The sequence below is a fragment of the Alexandromys fortis genome, unplaced genomic scaffold (genome assembly GCF_014885135.2).
Source record: "Alexandromys fortis isolate MF-2015 unplaced genomic scaffold, M_Fortis_MF-2015_v1.1 scaffold_77, whole genome shotgun sequence".
NCBI lineage: Eukaryota > Metazoa > Chordata > Mammalia > Rodentia > Cricetidae > Alexandromys > Alexandromys fortis.
Window position 1 is genome coordinate 5,198,265 of NW_026067967.1, and position 27,998 is coordinate 5,226,262.

Genomic DNA, 27,998 nt, shown 5'->3' on the forward strand with positions numbered 1-27,998 from the left:
CCCCCCCCCCCCCCCCCCCGCAACCCTGGAGAGAAGGTTTGTACACATGCAGTTAAGACAGTGAGCCACCAACGCACCAACGTAGGCAACTACGGGGAAGAGCGAGCCCGGGTTTGCGGGAATCTGAACGCACTACTGGCGTTTGATTAGCCCTGGAGATCGCCCTTCTGCTTTGTGGAAGGCGCCCGTGGGGCACGCTCGCGATCCCCAGCGCCAGGGCCAGAGGGTGCCCATGTGCTGAGCCGTGAGGCCATGCACGGAGGAGATCTGCCGAACAGTATCGCGGGCGATTATATAAGCTGCCTCAGTGGTTACCCAGAACTGTATTGCGAGCACCCGGCTCTTGCTGAAAGTTTTCCTGCTTGGGGATTGTAAGTACCTGGGAGGGAGATACACTTAATGGCGAGCTGGACATCTTGTTCAGCGGCGCCCACTTCTGAAATGGGCTTTTGGGTGCTAAAGCGCTGCCCTCAAGGAACCGGTTACTGAGGCCGGGACGGAGTGGGTGGAGATCCAAGATGAATCTGTGAAGAGGAGCGGGTCAGAACTCGGGTTTCTTTGAGTCCTTGGAGCCTTGTGACTCGGGGAGGAGGGAGTTGGAAGGCCTTCCAGGGAACGTAGTTTTAGGAAAATGTGTTCTTGGTTACGGAAAGACTCTCTTGGTCCCTCCAGGCGCCCCTCCCTGTCTTTAAATACAGCGTCCTTCACTTGCTTTGAAACCTGCGCCCCCACCCAAGTCCCTTTCAGAAATACCCAGGTGCCCCAGGCACCCAGGCCCAGGTTGGGGTGGAGGTAGTGGGTTAAGAAGTAGAGTATTTGCCTCCGGGGCGGAGAGGAGCAACGGTTTAAGTACCTAATGCGGACGCGAGGGGAATGGGTACGTGGTATGGCTTCTGCCCCCTCGCCTCCCTCCTGGCCGAAAACAGTTTGTTTCGACTGCGCTCACCTGCCCCCCCCCTCCACTCCCCATCCCGCCGCCTCCAGTCGCTGCCGCAGCCTGTCGCACGCTGATCGGCTTTGATAGAGAACCACGGTAGTGGTGTGTTTTTAAAGCTTGTGTTTTCGCCTGTAGAGGGAAAAGCTATCCCAGCCCTGGCAGAACCCTGCGGAACGCTGAATTCTGGGGCTTGGTGGCCCTGAACTCCCTCCCCCAAGTCAGAAGATAGCACGCATGGGTGGGGAGGGTTTTGTTTTCGCCACATTCCTGCGTCCTGAAACTCCGCATCCCCCTCCCCCCTGAAATCCCGGGTCTGTCTGAGTGTGTTCGGCGCTGTGAAATAAATCCTCCCTCGCGCAGACCTGTGGGGCTGTTCGGATTTCCTGCCTCTGCCATGATCCTTAACAATGCGATTGCAAAGCCGCTGCCGGACTGGGAAAAATCCCCAGGTGCCGGCCGGCCGCGTCCTGACCTTGCTGAAGGCGCCTTCGCCCGGGCTGCTTCAGCGGCTCTGGCACAGTCGCTGGGGCTGGGGAAGGAGGACCGCGGCCCGGAGGCGGCCGAGGTCTTTCCCAGGGCACGGCGGGAGTAGGTTCGCGGCCCGGTGGCTTGGGGGTGGGGATGGGTTCAGCGACAACCTGTTTCCAGATCTCGGGGACCAACACTTAGCTCCCCAGCCCTGCTGCTGGCCCCACGTGATTCGCCTCTCCATCCGCCTCTAGAAGTCTCCCGGAAGGGTTTTCCAGGGTTGGCTGCGGCCCCCTTCAGCTTTCTGCCAACCTGGGCTGGACGCCCTGGGCTTTAAGGCTCTTTGATGGCTTGATCAGTGGTCGGCGGCGTTGGCCGGGCTGCAGAGTGGGCGGGGCCTAGGCACTGAAACCCGAGCTGTGGCAGCCAAGTTCCCACCAGGAGCAAGACCCAGCCTGGGTCCCCAGCAAGCCTCCCTTCCTTCCAATGCCTGATCACTTTCTTTAAGACCCTGGGTGCGCTTCTTGCACCCTGAAGCTATATTTTGCCGGCTTCCACGTTAAAGTTACAAGGACTGTTTTCACAGGTGGTGGTAGCGAGAACCAGTTTTCTGCGCGTGTGTGTGTGCGTGTGTGTGTGTGCGTGTGTGTGTGTGTGTGTGTGTGTGTGTGTGTAGAGGAGCGCAGAGGATTGTTATTAGGCCAGACCACAGCTTGAAAGTGGAATTTCCCTGTTTCTGGGTATTGTGAAAGAATTCGTTTTCTTTGGTGAGGGTGACCCGGAAGCCCTTTCTCTGAGTGGGATTGGGCCAGCCTGTGCTGGCCTGTCAGCAGTAGGCCCTCTTGGATGTTAAGAGTGCATGACTGTCTCCGTAGATGCGCCTATGGTTTAGCGGCTTTCCCTCCTGGTACTGCTACTGAAGGGGCTGGGGGCAGGAAGCAGGCTAGCCTGTGAAATTACCACGTACTTGGATGGAGAAGGTGTCAGGGACAGAGAGATTCCTTTCTCTAGAGATTTCTCCCGCTCTTGGGTTGCCAGTCTGGCTTTTAATCAAGTCATCTCTGGGTGGAAGCAGGCTTTGGGCATTAAGCCATGAAACCACCCTGTGGAGGAAAGAGTCAGTCCTTGCCTCGGGGTGGGGTGGGGGTGGGGGGTCACAACCAGTGCTCAGTTTACAAGAGGAACCCTGAGAGTAGAGCAAATGGAATGATCTGGAATGCTAAGTAGAGAGCAGATGTTCCAGCAGAAGGGTGGGGTTTGGGTTAGAGGACTCTCTTCCAACAGAATTGAATTCTTTCTGGTATAATCCCTTCAGCCTTTTGATATTTTGTGGGAGCATGTTGCTGGGGATTCCACCGTTTAGGGATTGTGGCCTCATGGCCTGAGGCAGGTTATTTTGGAAGGTTCGCTTCTCTCCCCTGCATATTGTGATAATGCCACCTACTTCAGGGCGCTGTAAGTCAGCACTGGCGCCCACTAAACCTCCAGCAAACTCGGCAGATGATCGGTCTGCCTCACCTCTCTCAGCTCTCTCCAGCATTGGACATTTGTTGGGTGAGGTTACTCAGGGGAATCAACAGTGCCCCAAGAGCCAGCAAACATCGCATCCAAAGTCTATTTAAAACCAGCTTCAAGGGCTTGAAACAAAAATATCTTCTCTTTTCTTAGAAAAGTCATTTCCAGTTTTGTTAGAATTTGTGCTTCGTTGGGTCCGTTTTTTTTTTCCTGACAGAATTCCATCCTTGTGCAGATTGGCATATTATATAACCTGATATTTTCGGATCAGAAGTTACAACTCTGGGAAAAGAGGTGATGAGGAACTGAAGCGGAGACTGTTGGACAACACCAATGAGGGATTCGGTGTAAGGCGCCCATTTACACCCTTTAACTGTGGCTGAGGTTGAAGAAAAATGAGCTTGGATAAGCACAGCCGTGCGGATGCTCACCTTGGCTGCCTGTCTTATACTGATAGACAGCTGCTCTGCCCAGGCCCAAGCTTATAGAGTCTCCAGTCCCAGGACGTTCTCCCACAACCATAAATCTAAACAGTGAGGCAGAGGAACATGGGATTTAAATCACCCCCTTGCAGATCTGATTCTGAAAGCCTGGGAGAGTAAATCAAAGTCAGCTGTAGATCCAAGGGGCTAATTCTTACCTGGCTTCTTACGTGGTCTGTCACACAAGTTCAGGGTGACTGAGAGCCGGATCAGTCCTGTCTTTCCTCGGCTCAGGCAGACAGCTGTAGGGGCCACTTTGAAAGCAACATGCCCCAGATCCCAGGCAGCTAAGTAACATGGGTTCCCAAACCTTCTAACTTTCCACAGGAAAGCAGTGAAACGTGCAAATATAAATGTGCATACATGTATATGCATATGTGCATACACATGCATGCATACATATATGGTGTGTACTGTATAGGTTATGTATTTATTACTTTTATCATTACTCTTGTTTCTGCTCAGATTATCTAGGTTATAATGTCACTGATGCAATTCAGACAGTATAGACAAAAACAAAATCAAAGTAAGTTTACTTGCTGTTGGGGTTGTAGCTTGATACTTTAGGAGTACAGAAAAAGCGATACCATGTTTATAATATTTTGAATGCTTATTCTTACTTAGTGATAAAATATATAGACCTATCCTGTTGTAGCCCCTCCCCCCCCCACAGGCAGCAGTTTCCTGTGTTAGTATAGAGCCCTGATGTTTTAATATGACATGCTTTTTTTCAGCCAGTCCTTACGTTTTGATTTCTTGTTTACCTTTAGTGTTTTATGGTAACAGAACCACAATAAGCAGCTTAGTACATTCCACAGAATTTTAACATTCCCTTAAGACAAATTCCTAGAAAGTGGGGCTGCAGAGTCAAAGGCATGGGCTGTACCAGGGCTCTGCCACACATGAGAAGTGGTAGGGTAAACTGTGTTGTCTACCAAAATCCTGATGTTTACTTTCCAGTCCCCTCTAAGCTTGGGAATCGAGGTGGTGGCGGAAGATAGAGGTGAAGTGCAAACCTCACACAGGGGATTTGCATAGCTTTGAGATGTTAGGCCGAGTTGATAGTCAAATCCTTTTCTTTTTCCAAGAACATTTTTTTTCTTCTCTGGCTGTCTTGGAATCATCACTTGGTGCTGCAGCCAGCAGTGGAGCTGAAATATGTAAATATGTTCCTCACTCTTGTAGGTGGGGTTGGCTCCATGATAAATGACAAGCAGTTGCCTGGAGAATTGCAGAGGAGATGGAGCCACACTTTCCATGTCTTCTCTTCCCTTGGCTTAGAGACCTTTGGTTGTCCTAGGAAGTCCCAGGAGGAGACAGTGGAGAGGGAGACAGTTCCCAAAGAAGCATGGTTGCCCCATTTGCTAAGGGGCATTGTGTGGCAAATCCGCCCCTTGTTCCCTCCACTCTCCCAGGGCCATGGCGAATCAATCACCCACTCTACCTACTTGCTGTTACAAGAGCAAAATTAGTTGGGTGTCTTGTCCCCTCGGTATACGATCTGCTTCAATCAGAGGGTGCATTTGTCAGTCTTGCTCCTTCCTGTGTGACTTTTCTGTGACCCAGAAAAGATTTGTTTCCTGTGGTTAAATGACTTGTCATCTGACATAGAAGTCTGTGGCGCTCAGAAGGGAAGCCTCTCCTTTCCAAGGTGTCCCCTATCCTCAGCAGGAGAAAGCAGAAGTTCTTCTTAGATCCAATGAAAAGGTCGCCCCAGGGTTGTTGGAGGATGGCTTGTCACTATATGCCAAGTGGCTCTGTTGCTCCCTGCCTCTGACTTCAGGCAAAGTTTAGACACTGCTGCCTTTGAAGCCCATGCCTCTCTGGTTTCACCGGGGGAAAGTGAGAGGATGTTTTGGTCGTTTGTTTTGTCTGAATATCAAATCCAGGCTTTTCTTTTGTTTGGGAAACAGGTAGAAGCAGACAAGTGAAGGAGTCCATAGAGCAAGCAGTCTTTGCCTTGTTTGTCCCCTGCTGGCTCTGTGCTGTGGGAGGTGGAGCTTCAGAGGTTGTCAAGTGCAATCACTTAATCGTTATCATCATAGAAAGCAAGCCTTAAAAAAATGGGTTTCAACTCGGTCTGAAGGCGTGCCAGGCTTCATGTCCAAAGTACATACCGAGGAGAACATTCCCAAGTGCCTTCTTCTCTGATGTTCTTTTAGAACACGACAATAGTGACCCCAGATACCAAGCGGTTCCAGCTGTGTTAGATTTGGGGGTCCACAATCTAAGGAGAGCATCTGTCTTTCCTTGTGGCTCTTGGACCCTGGCAATCTCATTTGCACAGACACAGCTGGAAGGGTGTGGTGACCCCTCTTGTCCGAAGTTGTGAAGGAGGAAAGAGAAGGGTTGGGAATCAAGGGGACAACCTTCCAAGAGCCAGTGGAGTCTGCCCAGATGAGGAAGCCCCAAGGTCCCATGCTGGATCTGACATTGGATAGTAGGTCTCTCTAGCTCTCAGCCCCTCTGTTCCATCAGAACGGCAACCTTCAAACTTTCTGGAATATCACATCACCAAAATTCAGCACTTAACCAAGTGATTCTTTTTAGAAAATTTCTCCTTTATTCCTTCTTTTCTTCTTCTTCTTCTTCTTCTTCTTCTTCTTCTTCTTCTTCTTCTTCTTCTTCTTCTTCTTCTTCTTCTCCTCCTCCTCCTCCTCCTCCTCCTCCTCCTCCTCCTCCTCCTCCTCCTCCTCCTCCTCCTCCTCCTCCTCCTCCTTCTCTTCCTTCTTCTTTTCTCTGGGCCAACTTTGGGAGTAGATCAAGACATGTACAAATACTCATCATTATCACGTAAGCAATTAAAGTGCTTAAGAGCTTAAAAGGAATTCGTTCAAGCTGGTTAGGTGTCTACCCTCCCCATCTCGTTTGTATTATTAATTTACCCATCCAACTTGTAATAATAGCAGCTCCACCGTGAAGACCCATCTCAGTATCTGCGTATTGGTAGGACCTTCCCAGTGAGAGGGGTTTGTTTTGATAAGGTCCACAGTGAAAGGACCCAGTTCAGGATGAGTCAGAGAAACCAGCATTTTGCTAAATCAACCCAGCCTTTCTTTGGCCTCTGGATGAGAACGGGCTGTTTAAACGTTTTATTAAGGTGCAATTATTCTGAGAACCAGTTAGTAATGCAGCTCTTTGCAAACATTAATTAGCTGATCCCTACATCACCCCGCACGACTGATAAGTAGCATTAGCCCTCCATTTGAGAGAATAAATGGACACACAAAGCTGAGGGGGGAAGAGGCCAGCTCTTGCCCTGATGGAAATATGGTAGCAGCAGGTGGAGTTAGGAGTCTACATGGGTTCTTCACTCAGTAGTATATGTTATAGTGCTATGGACAGCGTAGGGCTGCATAAGCCAGCTCAGCAGTCACTCCTCACCACTGAAGTGAAATTCAACTAAGATGCAACAGAGCTAAGACTCCCATTCCGCAGCTGTGGAAGCTTTGTCGGGAGTTCGAGAGCCACCTGTGGATAGTGGCTGCTCTAATCGATGACTGCAGTAAAAGAATCCTTCCGTAGTTGTGGGAAGCTCTCAGAGGTAGCACTAGATTAGATGATGGGGTTAATCAAAGAATAATGCAGAAGTCCTGGCCAACCATGGAACTCAAATATAAAACGTTTCCAAACTGACTATCACATGAAGAACACCAAGTAGCTCGATCTGTGGCCCAGTGCTTCAGGGTCGCCATATAGTGGGATACTATACAACGTTTTAAAGTTGTTTCTGATTTCTTTTTACTAATCTTCCTTGCTTCCTTTATATTTCTTTATCTATTCACTTATCTAATTACTTACTTGCTTGTCTGTTTACTTTTTTACTTATCTGTTTATCTATTTAGGTTGGCCTAGAACTTACAGAGAAGTTCAGGGTAGTGTTAGTCTTGCAGCCTCCTTGCCTCAGCATCCCAAGTGCTAATTACAGCTGTGCGCCACCAGACCCGGAGGGGTTTTCAACCATATTTAACTAGTAATAAAATCATTTTATTTATTGAATCCCTATTTATACGTTGTGTGTAGTGTGTGTGCGTGTTCTTTTCTTGTTTGTGTGCATGCTTATGGAGACCAGGGGCTGGCGGTGGCTATCTTCTCCAGCTATTCTCTGCCTTATTTTGGGGGACAGGATCTTTCATGGAACTTTGAGGACACGAATTCAGCTAGAATGGCTGGGGAGCAAGCTCCAGGGATCCTATTGTCTCCACCTTCATAAGGCCGGATTACACCCTGGGGCCTCAGGTGTCCTGTATAAAGCTAGTGTAACATTTGCTTGCTCTCCCAGTACTGGGGAGGAGAGATCCCTGAAGTTCACTGGCCAGTCAGTCTAGCCAACTTGGCAAGCTCCAGATTCAGAGAAGGAGAAAGGAAGGAAGGAAGGAAGGAAGGAAGGAAGGAAGGAAGGAAGGAAGGAAGGAAGGAAGGAACGACGAGAGAGAGAGAGGGAGGAAGGGAAGGAGGGAGGGACTCAGGCGACTCAGATGAGCAGGGTGGGATAATGAGAAGAACAACAGCTTCGGAGACTGTTCAGAGGAAGAACTGGCACTCAGACCCTGGGCCACCACCTTCCTGGCATGGAAACCTTGGGTCCACCTTCGGTGCCCCACCGTCCTCATCTATTAACAAAGAGTGCGGTAAATCAACCTCGCATCTCATGGCAGTGAGGATTCGGTGTTCACCCTAGTAAAGACCCAGCCCAAGCAAGTAAAGAGGCCGACGACATTAGGGCCTGTCTGGAATTCATGATGCTCCTAGGAGATTTGTGGGATCTCCAGTCTCCAGAGGAAGGTAGAAGCCTCTTGAGAGTCTAGGATCTGATTCTGATTGGCTGAGCCGAACCTGGTACAGATGTGGCTGACTGTGGTCCCCATCTGTCTCTGGTGCAGACTAGGAAACTGACTTCCTCCTGGTCCATTGTGTTCACGGGCTTCCCTGCAGTGCACAGCACTGAAATGCGGTGTCAGCCCTTAACCAGTCCCTATCCTCGCCTCTCCTCTCTCTGAAGGAATAAATAAAGCCGGAATGCCTTGTTTGCAGGGTTGACTGATTAAAACCCAAAAGGTCCCTAACTCAAAAGTTGTCCCCAGCTGCTAAGTGACAATGGCTGTGAGGCTCAGTGTGAAGCTACATTCCAGGACTGCAGGCTAACCTTGAACAAGCTCCCAAGCTTTCTCCCCCAGCATCTCAGAGTGGCACTAAGTCACCACTCCCAGTCATAATGCCGTCTCTCTGTGGGACCTCGACAAGCTACTTAATGTCTGCGTGCCTCAGTTTTTCTGTTCGTCAAATGGGAATAATATTGAGAAGTTGGCAGGGCCTTGAGCATGGTTATTGGGAAAGATCATTTATGACAAGCTTAGGAGTCCTTGCAGCTGCTGAGACAACATGACTATTCCCAGAACCTTAAAAGTGATTTATTGACTTTTAGCCCAGTAGCAGAGGGTTTGCTTGGCACTGAGGATTGGGTTCAATCCTCAGAACCACAATAAGCAAACAGAAACAAAAAGGAAAGAAAAGTAATTGACTGAGGTACAGCGAAGCTCTGGTTTCCCTTTTGCTTTAATTGCTGATGGCTCTCCCTTGTGCTGTGGTTTTGTAGAGTGCTTCTGGAAATGCCAGCATGGTAAAGGCTGGGCTCTGTCTTGCCACCTGGTAGCTGTATACATTCAAACAAGGCGCATAGAAGTCCTCTGAGCATCCACCTTCTTTTCAGTAATAAAATGGAAAATTGAAGTCTGTCTCCTAAGGGTTTGTGTGCTACTTGTGTAGTATCTTTTGGTGAGTGTCCTTTGTGCCCGTTGTGGCTCCTGGAGTTGGCATATTTCTTACTCCCCCATCTGCTCAGCTCTGTTTCTCTGACCTTCTTCTGAAGCCTGCCAGTGCAATTCAGCGGTAGGTACAGGGCTGGGCTGGGGAGGATCAGAGACATAGGATTTGAAGATACTGGTTGCAAGGTTGCATCCTTCGCCATGGATAATGAAGGTACCTGCAGAAGCAGAAAGTCAGACATCTCTGGTGAGCAGGTCCTGGTTCAGTATCAGCTGTCTCTTTGCTCCCTGCACCAGCTTGATCATCTACAAAGCCATAAGGATTCTCTTCCTGCTGTTGCCTGAGATTTCTGTCCTGCCCGGTCCTGCAGCTGTTCAGTCCCAAAGAAACGCACAGAGGCTTACATTAATTATAAACTAGTTGGCCTATTAGCTCAGGCTTCTTATTAACTCTTATAACTTATATTATTAACCCATAATTCTTGTCTGTGTCAGCCATGTGGCTTGGTACCTTTTATCACCCAGGCATTCTCACCTTGCTTCCTCTGCATCTGGGTTACCACTGCAGACTGAGTCTTTCCTCGTCCAAGAATTCTCCTTGCCCTGCCTCTACTTCCTGCCTGGCTACTGGCCGGTCAGTGTTTTATTAAAATAATACAAGTGACAGGCTACAAGACCATTGTCCCACAGCATCCTGCTTCTCCGAATGACTGTTCAATGATAGCTATAGTTTCATTTCTGCAGTAGAGTCACCTGGACGTCAAAGACCAGCCCCTTTCCCCATGAGTGCTCTACCTTTGTGTGTGTGTGTGTGTGTGTGTGTGTGTGTGTGTGCGTGCGTGCGTGTGTGTGGTGGGAGAGGAGGGCCAGCAGAGCTATTGTCCTGATCACAGAGCACAGCCAGGGCTGAGAAATGACTCATAGAGTGAAGCTTCCTTAAATGTCAGTTTCTTCTCCTTTTCAGAAGCAAAAAGCCCATACTGAGTAATTTATGTATGAGGTGAGTGACCTAATTCGCTAAAGCCAGGAGACTAGAATATGGTAATCAAGGCTGTTGGCTCTGCCCTCCACCCTGCCTCTGGCAAACTGGGGCATCTCAGTGGGAGAGTCAGCCTTCTCCCCAGGCCTGTTCTGTTCCCTCCAACAGCTGCATTCTGCAGGCTGGAAGGAAGGCCTTGCCTTGCCTGGAGGTGTCAGGCTAGGTCTTTGGGCTACCTCTGCTCTTTTATCTTCTCCTCTCCTGGGCTCTGCCCAGCAACCACTCCTGCATGACATCCCCCAGCCTGTGAGGGCTCTTCTGATTCCCTGGGGAGAAGAGAGGATGGCCTCATCTCTTATGGTGGCATGCCAAATGCACATCTCATGGTAGCCACCTCCCAAAATTGTGCCAGAGACTTGGCATTGTGGGAGAGTCTGAAGGCTCTGCAGTTTGGGAGATTTAGGGGATTTGACATCTCGTCCATGGCTACAGTTTTTTCAGCGGTCCTTGGCCAGGAAAGATGCTTGCTCCGAAAGCCTGATAACCTGAATATGACTCTTGGAGTACATGGAAAGGTAGAAGGAGACAACACATTCTACAGAATTGTCCCCTGAACTCGCCACATGAGCCATGGCATATGTGTCCTCCTCCAAGCCATGAGCATGCACACATGCAAATAAGTATGAATACTGTTAATATAAATAGTAAAAATGAAGAAATTCTTCACTCCTTTGGATGCATTCTTCTTGATAGCATCTCAAATCTGGGAAAGTGAGTTGTATCGTATTGAGACAGGGTTTCTCTGTGTAACAGCTTTGGCTGTCCTGGAACTAGCTTGGTAGACCAGGCTGGCCTCAGACTCACAGAGATCTGCTTGCCTCTGCCTCCTGGGTGCTGGGATTAAAGGCCTGCGCCACCACTGCCCAGCTGTATAGAGAGAGGCCTTTTAAAGTCAGATGGAATAGTCCATTTCTTTAGTCCCAGCAACCTGGGATTCTAAGGCAGGCAGATCACACATTCAAGGCCAGCATGGGTAACATAGAAAGGCCTGCTCCAAGAAACAGACAAAACAAAAGAGCAAACAAGAAATACCGTACGGCATGTAGGAACTAGCTCGAGACTTGTTAAGGTGTAGGTTCTCAGGATTGCAGAGATGACTCAGTGGGTAATGTGCTTGTCACACAGAGAACCAGAGTTTGGAGCCCTAGCGCCCATGTAAGAGCTGGGCATGTTGGCCTCTTCTGTAACACCAGGTGTGGGGGGGGGGGGGCAGAGGGAGAACGATGCCCTGACCAGCCAGGCTGCTAGGAATGGTGAGCCTCAGGTCCAGTGCTTGCCTTATCTTAAAAATAAGGCATCAAGAGACGGGTAAGAGATACCCGACGTCAATCTCTGGTCTCTAAATGCACATGGAGAGAACTGTGCACCCATGCCGCTGAACACACTGACACACAGCACACACAACCCTCGCCACACTCACAGAGTCTTCCTTGGCAGATTGGAGAGTGGACCCGAGAGTCTGGCAAGCTCCCAGTAGATACACGTGCTGCTGATGGACCTCCCCCCCCCCCCCCCCCCCCCCCCCCCCCCCCCCCCCCCCCCCCCCCCCCCCCCCCGCCACTGCCCCTTTGCTGGGCAGGGCTCTGAAATCTTGGTCTTCCACTCTGTTTCTACTTTGTCCTCTTTGTCTCCTCAAGTCCACAAGTACCAGATGTGGACTGTCACAGAACAAATGAAGTCTATCCGTTGTGTGCCTCTGGCTGTCAGGATCGCTATGGTCTCTGTGGCAGCAGCTGCAGCATGCCAGTCAACGTAGTAAACAGTGGCCGTCATCGTCATGCAGTTGCATTTGTAGTTGGGTCTCGCTGCTCTCCAGGCTTCCTTACCATCCCTCCATCTATTAAATATTGTGACATATGGTGGAGGAGGTAGCAACTTTATTATTAAAATATTGCATTAAAGATGGTGTGTTTATTTTTTCATGTTCGGGGATAAGACATACAGTTGAGTGATAGAGCATTTGCCTAGCACGCATGAGGCAATGGGTTTGGTTTTCTGCATTACCAAAATGAAAAAAAAAATCATTTGTTTATTTGTCCCTTATGATGGGAACACTGCACTCAACACCAGCATGTTTAGGAAGCCCAAGGTAACCCAGATAGTAAGGGAGAGCAACACACATCCCTGTGGCCATACAAACAAGAGTTCTGTCTTCTCGAACGTATTGCTTTTCTGTGCAAGTCTTTGAAAAACATTCTTTTAGATATATTTCTTGTTATTTTGTGTGCTTGAGTGTTTTGTTTGCATGTGTCTGTATGCACTGGAAGCATGGGGGTTGGAAGTGGGCTTCAGATGCCCTGGAACTGGGGTCACTAATGTTTGTGAGTTTCTATCTCTCTGGTCCCTTGCCTGATATCCTAATCTTCCTCTACTCCTGTTCACTCCTGCCACTAGAGCGAATTATACACGTTATTTTCTGACTTTAACATTAAGGTCATTTCCCATGGCATGACGTTTTTCTCTCAGCGTGTTATTTAGATATGTAATTTTCCATCATAAGGATGTGCCATTGTTTCCCTCATTTCCTAATGCGGTTGCCAGTTTTCTACCGCTGTAAATAATGCTGAGGTTCACAGAGCTGTGGGATTTCGTTTAGTTCCTTTCACCCGTTCTCTTTACTTGAAATTTCTAGGTCAGAAACGATCTGGCACTTCAGATCATTCGGTGTGTGCTGCTCCTGGGTCCCCAGAAGCAGGAAGCAAACACGGGTTCCCCTAGTCTGGGGGATCGTCTCAGTTTGATCAAGGATGTTTTCATCATTTCTGTGTTAATCTGGGAGTAAGGAGACCGTCAACTTGCCATGGATACCGGGTGGTACCTCTGGAGACCTTAGAGCAGACGGCTTCACAGCGCTCTTCTGGATGTGTGCCCTAACCTGTGTCATGCCAGGGCCAGCAGGTGACACAGCTGAACACAGACCACATATTCTTTCCAGAATGTCCGGATAGGTGGGGATGCAGAGAGGAGTAGGAAGGCACTTGCAGAGTGCTCTCCAAACTCTCGCCTCATGAGTCTAACCACCTCTTCGATAATTCTCTCGAATAATCTCATAGCTCTCTGGAACTTGATGTGTTCCAAACTCATCCTTGCTTCAAAGATCGTCCTGCCTATCGTCTTTGGCCTAGCCTGACCAGCGGCAACCACATCCTGTGCTTCCTAGGTCCCATACATTGGAGTCACCTCCAGTTCCTGTTTTTTGTTCCCATGTCTGAATGCAGATGTATCTGGAGTCTTGTGAAGGTCCACCCTCAAATACAGACCCAGAAACTGACACATTTTTATTATCCTTACAGCTGTCATCTTGGTCTGTTGTTCATCTTCTCCCATCTGGGTTGTGTGGCACCTTCCTGCCCTGGGTTCCCTGTCTGTCCTTGTCCCCTTGCAGTGTCTTATCATCCTAGCAGCTAGAATGATTCTCTTGTTTAGTTATATCTATATTTCAATCCTCTATCAAAATATAACTCTGGCCTTGCCCCTCCTCTGCTCAGACCTCATTAAGCGATTCGCCTCAGGGCAATGGCCAACGTACTTTCAAAGTCTACAAAGCACCCTCACCAGGCTTACCCACCCGCTTCCTGCCCCAGTCACTCTCCCGCACTTTGAAGAACATTGGATCCACTTTTGCTCCAAGGCTGTTCCCTTGCTTGGGATGCGTTTCCCTTTGATATTCCCATAGGTAATGGCCTACCTCCTGATCTCTGTTCCATCGTATCCAACCTCACCCTGACAATCTAGTTACAGTCAGAACCTTGCCCTGACCCCTGCTATACAGTTCCACAGGTCCCTAACCCTGCTGTATGCTTTCTCCTTCCCCTCATGTTCAATGTTATGCTCGAGTGTTTCTAACGAGATCCCCCTGGCTGCTCTGTTGAGAATAACCTGAAAGGAGGAGGTGGGTCAAGGGCAGAGCGCGCTATGTAATTTCCTTATTTATTGCACTTATTGGCTGGGAATGGATAAAGACTACCCAAAGAGGCACAGCAGAGACTGTTTATTCAGAGCTTGTTAGAACAAGGGAGTCCGCCACCATCCCTTGCCTTTGTCCATGCCTCGAAGGCAGGCAGGGGAGTAGTCAGCCTCACAGCGAGAGAGCAGGGGAGGCTTCAGGCTTCTCTGACTCTCTGATTGGAGTCTGTTGCCAAGGGAAGGAAGCCAACTAGAAGCCAGCATCCTACAAAACTGGTTTAGAAAGTGGATTCGCCTTCCTCTAATTTCAAGCGGGGGCAAAAGTTGGGAAAGCTGGAAGGTCAGGGGCGTGGGTCAATTTGGCCAGCGGCTACTGAAGCGCTGGGTCATAGATCTTTTTTTATGTCTGGTCTGGCCATGGTTTCTTCATCTTCATCTCCTGTGATTTCTCTTAATCTCTGTGGAGGTAGAGATCGTTGCCTTTTGCTCACAGAGGAAACCCCAGTGCCTTGGCAAGTGAGTCTGGCAAGGTCACCCCATTTCGTGTTTGGCCAAATTGTACAAGGCTTCTAGCCTGCATTGTCTCATTTGGTCCTTGCAACAAACCCAGTGAGGTCTTTTTAAAATTACATGTTGATTTATTTTTTATGTGTGCATGTCTAGGGGTGGGAGGGTGCATGTGCTCCTCCATCTGGAGGTCAGAGGACACTCTGTGAGTCAGGTCTCTTTATACCATGTAGGTCCCAATGATCAAACTCAGGTCATGGGACTTAGCACCCAGTGTCTTTTCCCACTGGACCACTTCACTGGCCGTCCGTTTAATACAGGTCCTGTCGGGGCAGTGGAGACATAGCAGCAACACTGCCCCCACTGCGAGATCTTCTGCCTTCTTTCCAAAGGTGGTTCAGAGAGGTCAGGCATCTAGCCCAAAGTCCTGAGCCGCAGTGAGTCAGAGAACCGGCTCCATAAACAAATCCACCTGGCCCCGAAGCAAATGTTCCTCCTGTAGAGGTTTCTACTTAGCTCATGGGAATTCGAGGAGGTGGGGAACTTTCCCAGTGGGAGAAACAAGATTCGTCCCATCTCTAGCAGACACCTACCATCCTTGCTGAATTGAACCTTGTTTTCGGAATTATTCTGAGCTCTTGGAAGGTCCCTTTAAAGCTCTCTCTTCAGTTTCCAAATATATATGTAGCATGGGAAAAATCATTCCAGACTTGAGTTTGGGTGACAGCCCTGTAGCATCAAAATAGACACACACACACACACACACACACACACACACACACACACACGCACGCACGCATATTTAGGCCTGCCTGTAATTTCCAGAACATTCTTAGAACTTTTCAAGTTGAAAGCATTGCTATGGCAATTCTCACGGTTGTCATTTCTTGATCTGTTGTCACCCTTCTCAGTTTGCCATCCCCACAGTCACCACCAAATTTAGTTCTCTTGTTCAGAAATGGACTCCAGAGGCAGGCCAGCAGGTGTCCCATACCAGAGACAGGGGGCAGCGATCAGAAACCCTGCAGCAGACTCTGTGCTGGAGCACGGCTCTGTGTGCCCGGTGTAAGGACTCTGCCAGCCGTATTTATTAGGCTCCATTGTCTTCGGTGTAAACAGTAGAGCCAAGTTTGAATATAAGCCTGCCTGGCTTGGACGTCAGTACTCCAGATCTCAGTAGTATGTAGCCAGGACGTTAGGGCCAGTTTCTTATGGGTCCATCAATGGGTCCTTCCACAGTTATTCCCCTAGGGATTTAGATGCTGAGGGGGGTTATGCTGGCTGGAAAGCTGTCTTCAGCTCTGCCACTAGGAGTTTATTCACTAAGTACTGGCCTACCGAGGGGAGTGAGCCTCCAGTCTCTGAAAGAGAGCAAGAAGGTTGAGAGTAATGAGGGGAAACTCATTGCAGGGGCTAGAACAAAAAGCATTCAGTGTCCTCTTCCAAGATCCAGAGCGAGAGTGGCTGGGGTTCCTCAGCAGGATCCTGGGTACCATTCTAGAATAGGTTAAGCAACAAGTGATTGCTCAGTGCACTCCAGCTTGGACTACTGTGGGAAGACAGAGGAGTAGGCATGTCTGCTCGGAACTTGGGGCTCTTAGGATCCAAGGGAGTAGGTGGGGTCAGGCTGACCTCTGCTTACATTATGGCTCAGCCATCTCTGCCTGGGGTTTTCTTAACCTTGGCCCCATTGTCTGGGTGATTGCGCTAACCTGTCTTTGCATTGTAGGATAGACAGTTGTTACCTCCCGATCGCTGGTTTCTGGTGCCTTCTCCGTCACTTCTGACAGGCTACATTTTCTGAGACGTTGTTAAATGTCAACCAGGTGGGGGATACGAGATTGTCTCTGGTTGAGAACCGCTGTACTGACATGTGTGACCTTTGGCCAGTTACCTACACGTTTGGATTTAGGGTTTTTCTCGTCACCGTGTGGTGACAAGACCAGCTTACGGGCTAAGTGGGAGGATGCCAGATGAGATTCTAGCGGAGAGCCTGGCTCAGGGCAGATGCATTTGGGGAAAGAGCTCTCATTCCCACGGTGCCTGGCAGAGGCAGGAGAAGCTCCCAGAAGAAAGAAGAGCTTGTGGTCGGACTGGAAAGATGAGAGCATGTTTTCCGTAAGGACGTGAACTGCTGTGGTCAGGGCTATTCTCCCTCCTCCGTCTGCCCCCACAGGCCTACTCTCGCTTGCTCACCGCCCTTTCTTCTTTCCCGTGAAAGAGACCCCGTGGCCTCTTAGCTTCCAGACAAGGTGAGTTTGATTCTGGCCTCCCGTTGAATTCTCCCAGGGCCTTCCTCCACAGATGCGCATGGACTCCTGTGTCCCCGAGCGGTCCAAGAACAGCCGCTCTTCCCCCATCTTGTTAAGTAGAGAGCGGACATTTCATCCCGCGCAGCTCCTCTGCAAGAGAAAACGCCCCGCCCCGAGAAAGCTTTCAGATCAGGGCTGAGTGAGGCAGCCAGAAGCTGAGAATGTGGCTGAATATTTCATGGACACCCTTTCAAGCCAGACACTCGGTTCTGGAGGACGGTGTGGGGGAGAGGCCAGGAGCTGGGAGTCAGACTGCCTCAGCAAGCCCCGCCCACCTGGTGGAAATTATAGGGGGAAGTCTCTTTATTTCCTCAAAGTTCCTTTCCTTACCTATAAAAACATGGAGGCTTGCATCTGCTGCAGAGGTTGCTGGAAGGCTCTAGGGGGCAATATAGGTGGAGGACCTGGCAGGCATGGTCCTTCATTCTTAGTATCTCTCTGTCGGAACTGCCCTTTCTATTCCTAGAGTTTAGTGGTTCGAGGGACAGCGCTATCCTGAGAGATATAGACCCGTGGTCTTGTTTGTCTTCTCTTTTAAATTTACACTTTGGGACCGGGCCTGGAGTCTTCGGAGGGCGGACCAGAAGACCAGATGTAGAGAACGCTTTTCCTGTGCTTCCAGCAGCCCAGCTGAGCATACTTCGGATTTAAAAATAAGCCAGCCTATCAGAAGGCAGTTTTAAAATATAGCTGTGGCAAGCAAATGCCTGCCCTGCTATGGCGCAAAAAAATGAGTCATTAGAAAGGTCAGAGGAAGCCTAGGAAGCTCCCAAGCTCCACCCACACCCCAGGCCCAGCTCCAGCCAGGCCCGACCCTCACTCCTCTTTCTACCAGGGAGCTGAGGTGGTTGTAATAAAAAACACGAAGAGTACAGTGTTTTGTAACTATTTTTATACCGGCATCAGACTTGATGTTAGTGCTCCTGAATTATTTAACATTTTTCTTGCTCAGCTGGCCTCTGCAGCGAGTTTTTCTTCCAGGGCGGAGGGACTTGTTTGATGGGAAACCAAGGAGGCAGACAGACACTGACTGTAGGCCCTCTGCTTTCTCTAGGGAGAATAACAGCATCCGGTGTGCTGGTAGGGACCCGTGACCTCCCCGGTCAAGGGAGGTGGCAGGTAGCTTGTCTCCACTTTGCAGGCAGAGAAGGTGTGTAGCTTGTGTGGCAGAGCCCAGCAGAAGGGGATGGGTGGAGTCTTCAGTCGCACGGGTCTTTCTGACTCCAGAGCTGGGGCGGTTTCTGTCGGAAGGCCCTGTACAACCTGCCACACTCTCTCATACGTACATATATGTACACATAGGCGCGCGCCACCTGTTGGCTTCCAGGGTGCCAGGTCACATGGCCCCCTGAGAGTACGAAGGTGATCAGAAATGAGAAGATGAGCCTCAGAAGGCCGAGGAGTGGGAAGAGGCGTGGCCTTGTGGTTCCCGTGCCTTGCGTCGCGCGAGGATTGCTGGTAGCTGTAGTGGGAAGCTCGTTCAGAGCTCTTTGCGGTTCTCCAGGGCATTTTAACGTGAGTCCATCAGCTCTGTGGGCATGTGCAGAGCGGGGAGAGCCCCTCCCTCACCTCTGTGCCTCTGTATCTTGGGCCTCTTTGAGGGGGTGATGATTGGCAGCTTCAAACCACCCCTAACAATGAGAAGCGAGGAGATGGACTCTCATCTGCCGCTTCTCATAATTAAAGTTCATCGTGGACTTTTAGTGGGCATTTGAAATAGACATCTGGGCTGGAAAGAATCCTGCTGCGGATGGGCACGGTCTCACTGCTGCTGCTCCAGTGTTATCTGTTTCTTTCATTCGGAGTCAGAGAGTAGACGTTTTCCTTATTCTCATCCCCCGGCTCCTATTTAATTACCAGCGACCCCAAGATGACCCTCTTTTAAGTCTTTTAAAGTCCTCATCCTACCGTGTATGGAACCTCAGTTAGAATTGCGTTATGGAGTCTCTGGGGGAGAGGGGCCTCTGGAAATTAGCTAGGGACAACTTACTTAGCAAGTGTCCGTCTTTTCAATAACATTCTCCAGAATAAAATAGCTGTCAGTAATGGTAATAACAGCTGTATTTTGATAGGACCGCACTTTATGACTCTATCAAGTGGTATCACATTCTGTGAATTAAAGGAATATTGGACACAGGCAGATTCCATGTTATTAAATTTTAGATAGCTATATGAAATACTCAGTTCTTTCATGCACATGCATACACATGCGCACGCACACGCACACACATATTAAAGACAGCCGTGCCCCTGCCCATGACTACTCGTGAAAACGTGCAGGCTAATAGGGTAATAGCGCGACCCCTGCCTTCTAAGATGACTTCTTATATGAAAAGTTTTGGTACTGAGTTTTACAATAAAAAAAAAAAAAAGAAACTGACTGGTTTGTTTTCCAATATCTCTGCTGATGACTCTGCAGAGGAGAAAAGAGGGAGTCACATTTCCAGAGTGAATCCTGTGTGGCAGATGCCTCGGTGTGTGTGTGTGTGTGTGTGTGTGTGTGTGACCGCTCATTTCATGTGACACACGCAATACTGCAGGAACCGCCTGCATCTTCTCATACAGGCTAAGTGGCATCGCTAAGGATATGTTGCTGGTGGAACTATCATTGAGCCTGGGTTTATCTGACTGGAACACACATGCACAGCCTTGTCCCGCCCACCGCCCGCCCCTACCCCATCTTGGTTCCCTGGACTTGCTGTCAAGCATGTTTTTTTCCATGTTGTACGTGCATGTGTGGTATGTGGAATAGTTTGGAATGAGTTTGGAAAATGCCAGCTAAGGCTGGCTAGACAGGCATCTGCATTGCCCCAAGCCTTGGGGCCTTTCCTACACTTGGGCGTATCTGCAGTGGGGTAAAGAGCAGGGAGGAAGTCCCCAAACTGGGTGAGGCTGTATCTCAGTGGTGGGGTGCTTGTCTTGCATTCTTGAGGGTCTGGGTTCAATTCCAAGTGTGTGTGTGTGTGTGTGTGTGTGTGTGTGTGTGTGTGATTATGTGTTTGCGTGTGTGTTGGTGGGGGGGTGTTCTCAGTCTAAGAGTTGCAGAATGTCTCCAGAAGAGGAGTAGGGCGCCTTTGAGAACTGTTTCACAATGAGCCCGCCAGATTCTTGACAGCCTGGGGTTCGAGCAGTTGTAGTACTGTGCCCAGACCAAGAGCTTCGGGTGGCCTGCAGAGTTCCTCTGATTGCCGCCATGGGAGGCCACAAGTATTCCTTCCTTTCTGACATCTTAGCTTCTCAGATGAATGGAGCAGGGTTTGTTCTGTCCCTTTCCAGCTTATGTTATAGGAAACATCAAAAAATTTAAATATAAAGAAAAGCATTCAACTCTTTCTCCCCCCCCCCTTTGGTATCAGGAGAGGAAAAAAAAACCTTTACTATGTTTTGGCCAGGATTTATGCTGATGAAAGAGCTAAAAGGCAAAGATAAGCTTTGAAAATACATACGAGGCAAAGAGCACAGTGGATTAGAAGAGAAATATTGAAATTGCTTTCTATTAAGGGAGCTTTAAAATCTCCCGCCCTCCCTCCCTCCCCACTCCCTCCTCCCTCTTCCCTCCCTTCATCCTCCCTCCTTCTCATAGGTACATATGTACGTGTAGAAAACGCCACGTGGAGAGTCTCACTCTGAGGCATGATTCGTCGCAGCCACATTGCTGGGGATAAAAAGGAAGTGTCCTCAACCCTCCAGCCTCTTCAGGGGACACGAGATGGAGATTTGGATAGGCCGTTGATGTCTAACATGTCCAAACTCCGACCATATGGCCAGCTCTGACCTCCTTACAATCAACCCAGGAGATGGGTTCTTTTTCACTAAAGAAAAGAGGCCATGGCTAGTGACATGGGGTGGCACCTTAGCTGTTTCCAAGGCCAGTGTTACCGTGCCAGGACCGGAAGACAAATCTCATGCAGATCTCATTTTCTTCCAGCATTCACTTCCTGTCCGTGTCTCAAAGGAAGGAGCAATGGGGCTGTCCCTGTTGTCTCCTAGAGAGCTAGGGAAGAGCACCCCGTCCACAGCTGCGGTTGTTGTGGGTGCCCATCTGAACAGGAGGAGCAGAACTCCTACCTGTGGGCGTGAGTCCTGGCTTCTTCCTCAGCCACTCGGGTGGCTGGAAAGCCTCGGAGTGAGTCATAGAGCAGACAAAGGCCCCGACTCAGCGCGGAGGGAGGCACCTCCGTTTTTAATTCCACATTACCATGGCTCGCAGAAGTTGTTTTGAATTCTTTCCTATGTATTTTTGAAAAGGCAGGTGTGTGTGTGTGTGTGTGTGTGTGTGTGTGTGTGTGTGTGTGTGTTTAAACCGCTTTGACTGCTTTAGCTGTGAGTTTGTACTGGAGGCTGGGATGTGGCTCAGCTGCTGTCCTAATGAGCTTCATTCCATCCTGTGCTTTAAACATTGCTGGGCTAAGCCTATGATAGATCTGACCCAGGGCATAAACAATCCAGTGAAGTTACTTCCTTCGTGGGGTACCTAGGGAGACCGTTTATTTATTCAGGTGATAGAGCTGTGACTCCACACAAGGTGGAACTCCTCTTTGGGAACGTGGCTGTTCCACGACTCCTCCACTCAGCCTTTCTAGAAATGTTTGTGGGGGACGCCTGTTCTTCCAGGCATAGTGGACAGAGCCGGGGGAAGAGACAGCACCTGCCTCTGAGAAGAGTGTAGCTTGCTGGAAGACAACCGCATGAAGGAGTGGCTGCAGAGGGTGTGAGTGTCCCTACACACACACACACACACACACACACACACACACACACACACACACACATGTATGAGCTGCCTCCGCCTAGAGGCAGTCAGGGGTGGTCTCGTGGGAAAGAAGCTTGGAGTGGATATGGCTCAGCCTTGCAAAGCAAGCATGGGGACTGGGATTTGGAACCCCAGGACCCACGTCCATTCTGGATGGATGTAGCAGCTCACCCGTAGGCCCAGCATGTGGCAGACAGAGGCGGGGGATCCCCAAATGGAGACAAGGTATTTCTCCAGAATATTCTAGGTAGATAAGCTAGCCAAATTAGGGAGCACTGGGTTCATTTCAGAGACATCCCCTAATCAAGAAGGTAGTGATCACAGAAGGCCTCCATAGTCAACCTTGGGCCTCCACATGTATGTATATCCATACATGTGCAAACATACATGTGCAGCGTGCACACACACACACACACACACACACATAGACATAAATACACAGCTAAAGCCTGAACTGTGTTGAAGGGTGATTGATGTTAGTCTGCGGGCAGGGAGCAGCATGCCCTATTAAGTAGAGAAATAGGAGGTCAATTGATTTCCATAGGATTCGAGCAGAGGGTGGTATAGCATGGATGGATCTGTACAGGGGAGAATAGGTTAAAGCTCCTGAAACACAGAACTAGCCGCCAGAGTCTGGTTTAAAGTCACTGTGTTGACTGTGGCTCTATGGCTATGGCATCTTGCTGCCTGGAATGTCAGTATGTCTATGTTTATGCTTCTCCAACTGCAGTCCCAGTATATTTTGCCTATTTAAGAAGCTAATTACGCTGTAAAGCAATGTAGCACCATTGGGATGAAGTTTGTACAGGAGTATTCTAGCTGGCCCTGCCCTGGACCTGTGGCTGTAGCTGTAACTATAAGCAGCGATCAGGCTCTTTCGCCTTTTTGCTTCATTCCACTTTGTTTTGCTTTGTTTTGTTAGGGACAGGATCTTGCTAGGTGGTTGAGTTGGTCTTTGCCTTGTGATTTTCTTGCTTCAGCATCCTGAGTAGTTGGCATTACGGATGTGTGTTACCATATCTGTCTGCTACAGGGCTCTTGAAATGTGGGTAGAATAGAATTTTACATTTTAGTGTAGTATATATCTTTTAAATTCTTTTTCTTCTTCTCCTTATTAATTATTGGTTTTTTTGAGACAGGGTTTCTCTGTGTGGCCTGGCTGTCCTGGGACTCACTCTGTAGACCAGGCTGGTCTCAGACTGAAGAGATCCACCTACCTCTGCCTCCCGAGCCCTGGGTTTAAAGTAAAGATGTGCACCACCACTACCCAGCTAAATTTTAATTATTGTGATGTCATTCATTATACATGCTTATTTATTATATTTAGATTTTTTTTCTCCTGTCAGGCGATGCTGGTTTAGTAGAGGTTAACACACAAGCCCATTGCTCACTCACACACCTTTCACACATAGTGGGAGGGGAGCTGACCTAGAAGTGAGCATCTAGTGGTTAAGGGGTGACCCGATCTGCCCGGATGGTGCTCACCAGGGAAGACTCCAGAAGCTTGACAGTTGACGAGATCTTCAAGGGAGGGTAGTGGAAGGATTCCCAAGGCAGAAGGCAGACGCTTCAGGGGCTCTGAGGAATCTTTGGGGCTGGGGAAATGACAGGAGGATGAGGTGGCTCTAGGACCGAGGGAAACCATTAGAGAACCTGGACTAAATTCTGATGCGGCAAAGGAACTATGAATAGATGATGTCTCATAATTAGAACAAAAAATGCAAGAGCCTCACCTAAAATCACAGGAGACATGAATCTTCAGAGTGCTACAACCTATAGACATGGAGCATCAGCCCCTGTTTAAAGTCAGGATGTAGAGTCAAAAATGCAAAGGCGAAACTTCTGTGCAGCTTTTATTCGGGCATAGCTTCCTTGTTAGGCATCATGTTTGCTATCTCTGTTGTAGCTGCAGGTTCCTGCAGTCCTTTAAGTTCAAATAACACCTTCTACCTGGAAGAGGGAGAAGAGGGAGCCACCTGCAGCCCAGAGAAGAAACTGGCTGCAGACAGGGTAATAGGCAGGCTCAAAGCTGCCCAGGGTTCCCACTGGGCATGCAGCCTGCACTAGATGCTAGAACTCGGTCTCTGGGCTAAGAAAACTCTAAATGTGTTTCCAGTGCTTACGTCTTATGTAAGAACCAAAAGCTTGAGATACCTGCCTTCAACAATAAAAAGAATAGAAGGCTTTTTTTCTTTGAGTGATTTCTTCAGCCTTGCACAAATGTGCTAAACATTGATGTCTTACACCAGGCCTTACATTCGAGCCTCTTAGTTAACTGCTTTCCAGATATCTGCTCTCCCTTTAACGTTATCCAGTATCGATGTATTGATCGAGAGCTGAGCCACAGTGTATCTTGGCTAACCTGCCCCGTGTTCCTAGCGAGCAGGGAAGGAGTGGGTGAGCGGCGAGAAAGGGTCGATGCCGCCTTTATCTGCAGTGTCCATCTGCACTGTCTGGTTGGAAGGCGGTGCCCTGGCTGCACCGAGATGGGAGATGCAGACTCTGCACAGTGCAATGGGAGAGGTCAGCTCAGGCTGGAGGACCGGAAGCGGGGCCGGGAAAGGAACCCGAGGGGCCTCTGGCTCACGCGTGTCTTTTCTCACTTCTGTAAACCTGGGTCTTCCTGCCGTCTGTTTAGGTTGTTGTGAGGGTCAGGAGACACGAAGGCTGTAAAATTCTTAGTGTTGTGTGCATTACAATGTTGGGTAGGAGTTTAATAAGTGACGATAACGATGTTGTTTTGATCAGAGCTTGAGGACATACAGAAACAGTTCGTGTGGGTGTGTGCAGCATGATTGTACGTACCCGTTCGCGTGTGTGCAAAGGCCAAAGGCTGATGTTGGTGTCTTCTTAAATGTCTCTGTCCACTTCCCTGCCTTGAGACAGGACTTCTCGTTAAACTTGAGACCCACCAACTGTGTAAACTGGCTGGCCGGTGAATTTCAAATGTCCTCTTGTCTTGACCCCCAGTGCTGAGGTTAGAGTGTGCCTCCACATCTAGCTTTCCTCATGGGTGCTGGGGGTTTGAACTCAGGTCCTTATGTTTGTATGGCAAACACTTTATTAACAGAGCCTGTAGGGTTTTTTTTTTAATGTTTTAAATAAGAAATCCGAAGGACACTCATCGTTTATCACTAGGGAAATAAAAATTAAAGATACAGTGAGATGCTACTTCAAACTCACTTGAGTGTCTGAAATTGAAAAGGCTTATTATACCAGGTCTCGATGAGGCTGTGAGACAACCTACATGTCTTATGAAGGGTGCATCTCCATTGAAAGCAGTTAGACAGCCTCTTAGAGATAGAAGCATAAGTCAAGTTAGGGCGCATGCCTATAATCTCAGGGGGTGGAAGGCTGAGGCAGGATCACTTTAAGGCCAGCCTGAGCTGCCTAGTCAGTTCTCGGGTATACTTGGGCTACAAAATGAAAACCTGTCTCAGAGCAAAACAAAGTGATACCCACTCTATGACAAGCCTCTTTCTTCACTCTTAAGTGCTTGGCTAAGATAAGAAACAAACATTTCTTGACACAAAGACCCCTGCAAGGATGTTTAGTGGCTGTACTTGTAGCCAGTGAGAATGTTAAGCCCCAGAAATGGCTATCAACAGGAGTAGGTAAACACATCATAGTATATCCACAGTGGAATGTATCAGTAATCAATAGGGAATGAATTCTTAATAATCCCAATAGAATGACTCCGTCTCAGAATAGCTACAACGAGTAGGAAAGCCAGATGAAAAAGAATATATACCATGCAGCTCCACCTGGTCAGAGCCCTGCGTGTGCAGACAGTCCAGTCCCAACCGAGTAGTTCAGTGGGTGGGGAGAGCCCGGAGCGATTAGGAAGGGAGGCAGGGAGGCAGAGAGTGATGCCTATGTCCTCCCCTGAGGTTCTGATGTCTCACAGTGGTACATCTGCACCAGAACCCAAGCTGTGCGATTTAGATATGGAATGGAAAATATAGCTTCGTGATATTTTCCAAAATCCGACGTTGAAGATTGAAGGAAACATAATGTACACAAACTGAAGTTTGTTTGCCAGATGATAGAGCATCACAGATCCAACCACAGTGCCTGATGCTCTCTGGCACCCTGGACATGGTTTCGAAGCTCTCTGAGCTGTAAAACAGGGGTGACGGTTCACACAGCACCCCATGGCTGTGGTCTTTGACTTACACCCAAAGCTCTTAGCATAGAATTCAGCCTGTATTGGATGCCCACTGCCAATGGCTGTCTATAATGTTAGTATTGCTTATTACTAAGGTCTGAGGATGCTAGTTTTGTTGTTGATAAGCTCTGTAGATGACTCGTTTGTCCCTCATCACCCGCCAATGGATGACTTCCTGTGAATCATCTAGATGGAAGCTGCAATGTATGTTCTTCCGTGCATAGTCACGGGAACATCTGAAGTGCTCCGGGGCTATTTGCTCTCTTTGTTTGGTTAAATGTGCGTGATTTTTACAGATACCAGTTGCGTCAGCTTTTTTTTTTTTTTTTTTGGAGGGCTTCTCCAAGGAGAAGAATAATCACAGAAACTTAGAATGGCTCAGGACTGGGGCAGCCTTAATCTAACCTATCTTCTCGTTTTTCTGCCTTATTCTCCTGATTGAGAGGATTACAGACAAATGCAACCATACCCAGAAACATCATAATTTTATGAATATGAAGCTGTCTGGGGAAGCAAGGTTTATAAAGTGATGGGGTCGGGAGTGAAGCAAATTCCCTGTCCCAACTCATGTACACAACCCCACCCCCCAAGCCAGGCTGTTTCTCACAAATTGGCCAGCGGCAAGGCCAGATGAAACCTTGGCTAGATACATTCATTTTCTGCATGAATGAGGCTGTCTGCCCCTGTCTAAAGTCACAAGGTGCTCAAGAGACTTCCAGCCACAAGTTTGGCATTCTTTACCTATGACCCAAGCCTGGTTGTGTGGTTGAGTTCCATGTCTCTTTTGAGCCATTCTGCCTCTGCCAGGCTTCAGATCCATTTGTATAAGATGACTTTATTAATTCTTGCTTAAAATAACTGAAATCCAGATGATCTTTACTGCCATGGCCATGTGGGGGGAGGCTGGAGAGTTCTGTGATTAGCAACAGGCAGCTCTGAGTGACACATTCTTGGAGTCTGGTTTCAGAAGATGGCCACCATGGGAATCTTTAGTCAAAAAATGGATACTCACCCAAACCCCTACATCTGAGGGTTAGTTTTTAAGGCTTGGTTTTTGTTGTTTAGTTTTTTTTTCATTTTGAGGGTTTTTGTTTGTCTATCTTGTGTTGTTTGTTAGTTTGTTGTATTTTGTTTTGCTTTTTGAGAGATTGTCTCGCTATGTAGTTCTGGTGGCCTGAAGTTCACTGTGTAGACCAGGCTTGCTTTAGAGATTTACAGAGACCTGTCTGCCTCTGTACCAGGCCGGAGTGAAGCTCAGTAGCAGTTAAGAGCACTTGCTGTTCTTGCAGAGAAGGTGGGCTCAGTCTCTACACTCCAGGCCCTACACCATGACTCATAACGTGTGTAACTCCGGATCCAGGAGTTGCCATGCTTTATTCTGACCTTCTCAGGCACAAGGCATGCACGTGGTACAGATACATACATGCACCCAAAATACCCACATGCCTTAGAAAGAAAGGAAGGGAGGGAGGGAGAGAAGGAGGGAGGGAGGAAGAGAAGGAGGGAGGGAAGGAGGAACAAAGAGGGAAAAATACACACTGGCAAAGTTTGAACCTCAGTTTTCCAGCACAGTCTGGAATGGAGACTGACCCAGGCTGCCATTGCTCTGTAAAAACTCTTCTGAATTTTCTCTTCGGGCTTCAGCTTGAAGAAAGTGCCTTCTAGTGCAAAGGTGTGCACATGTGAGTGTTTGCCGGCCTGTGTCTGTGTGTATTCAAGAAGAGGTGCAGGGCCAGGAACTAAAGGCTTTCCTACTTTGAGAGAAAGGCAAGTTGAATTTTGAGTCATGGGGATAAATGTATTGCTTTGTTCAGTTCTTCGTATAAAGGGTGTGTGAATAAAGTCTGTGCAGGGCCCCAAGGATTTCATCTTCCGTTTACTTAAAATATCTTTGGTGTATGCTTTATCCGTGTGCATGTATGACACATGTGAATATGTGTATCCTCTTCTTCATTCTGTGAATATGGGTCTCTGTGTGCACAGAGAGCTAAAACATTTTTTCTGTCCTCACAATATGGTGCTTATACCTCAGAAAGGAAGAAAGAAAGAAAGAAAGAAAGAAAGAAAGAAAGAAAGAAAGAAAGAAAGAAAGAAAGCTAATAACACCGTAAATAGCCTTCTGATTTCCAGTTCACATCACAGTGCC

The 27,998-nt window shown here is 48.6% G+C and overlaps 1 protein-coding gene across 4 annotated transcripts in view; it reads left to right on the forward strand.

Moving 5' to 3' along the window:
• Tenm4 (teneurin transmembrane protein 4) overlaps window positions 1-27,998 on the forward strand; it is a 652,091-nt gene that overhangs the window by 1,610 nt on the left and 622,483 nt on the right. Inside the window, exon 1 of one of the 4 annotated variants that reach the window (XM_050154433.1) lies at window positions 276-371. The exons of the other annotated variants lie outside the window; for them this stretch is intronic. The gene's annotated coding sequence lies outside the window, so the exon portion shown is untranslated. Of the gene's footprint in view, window positions 1-275; window positions 372-27,998 lie in introns of those variants that run through there. 4 annotated transcript variants of the gene reach the window in all.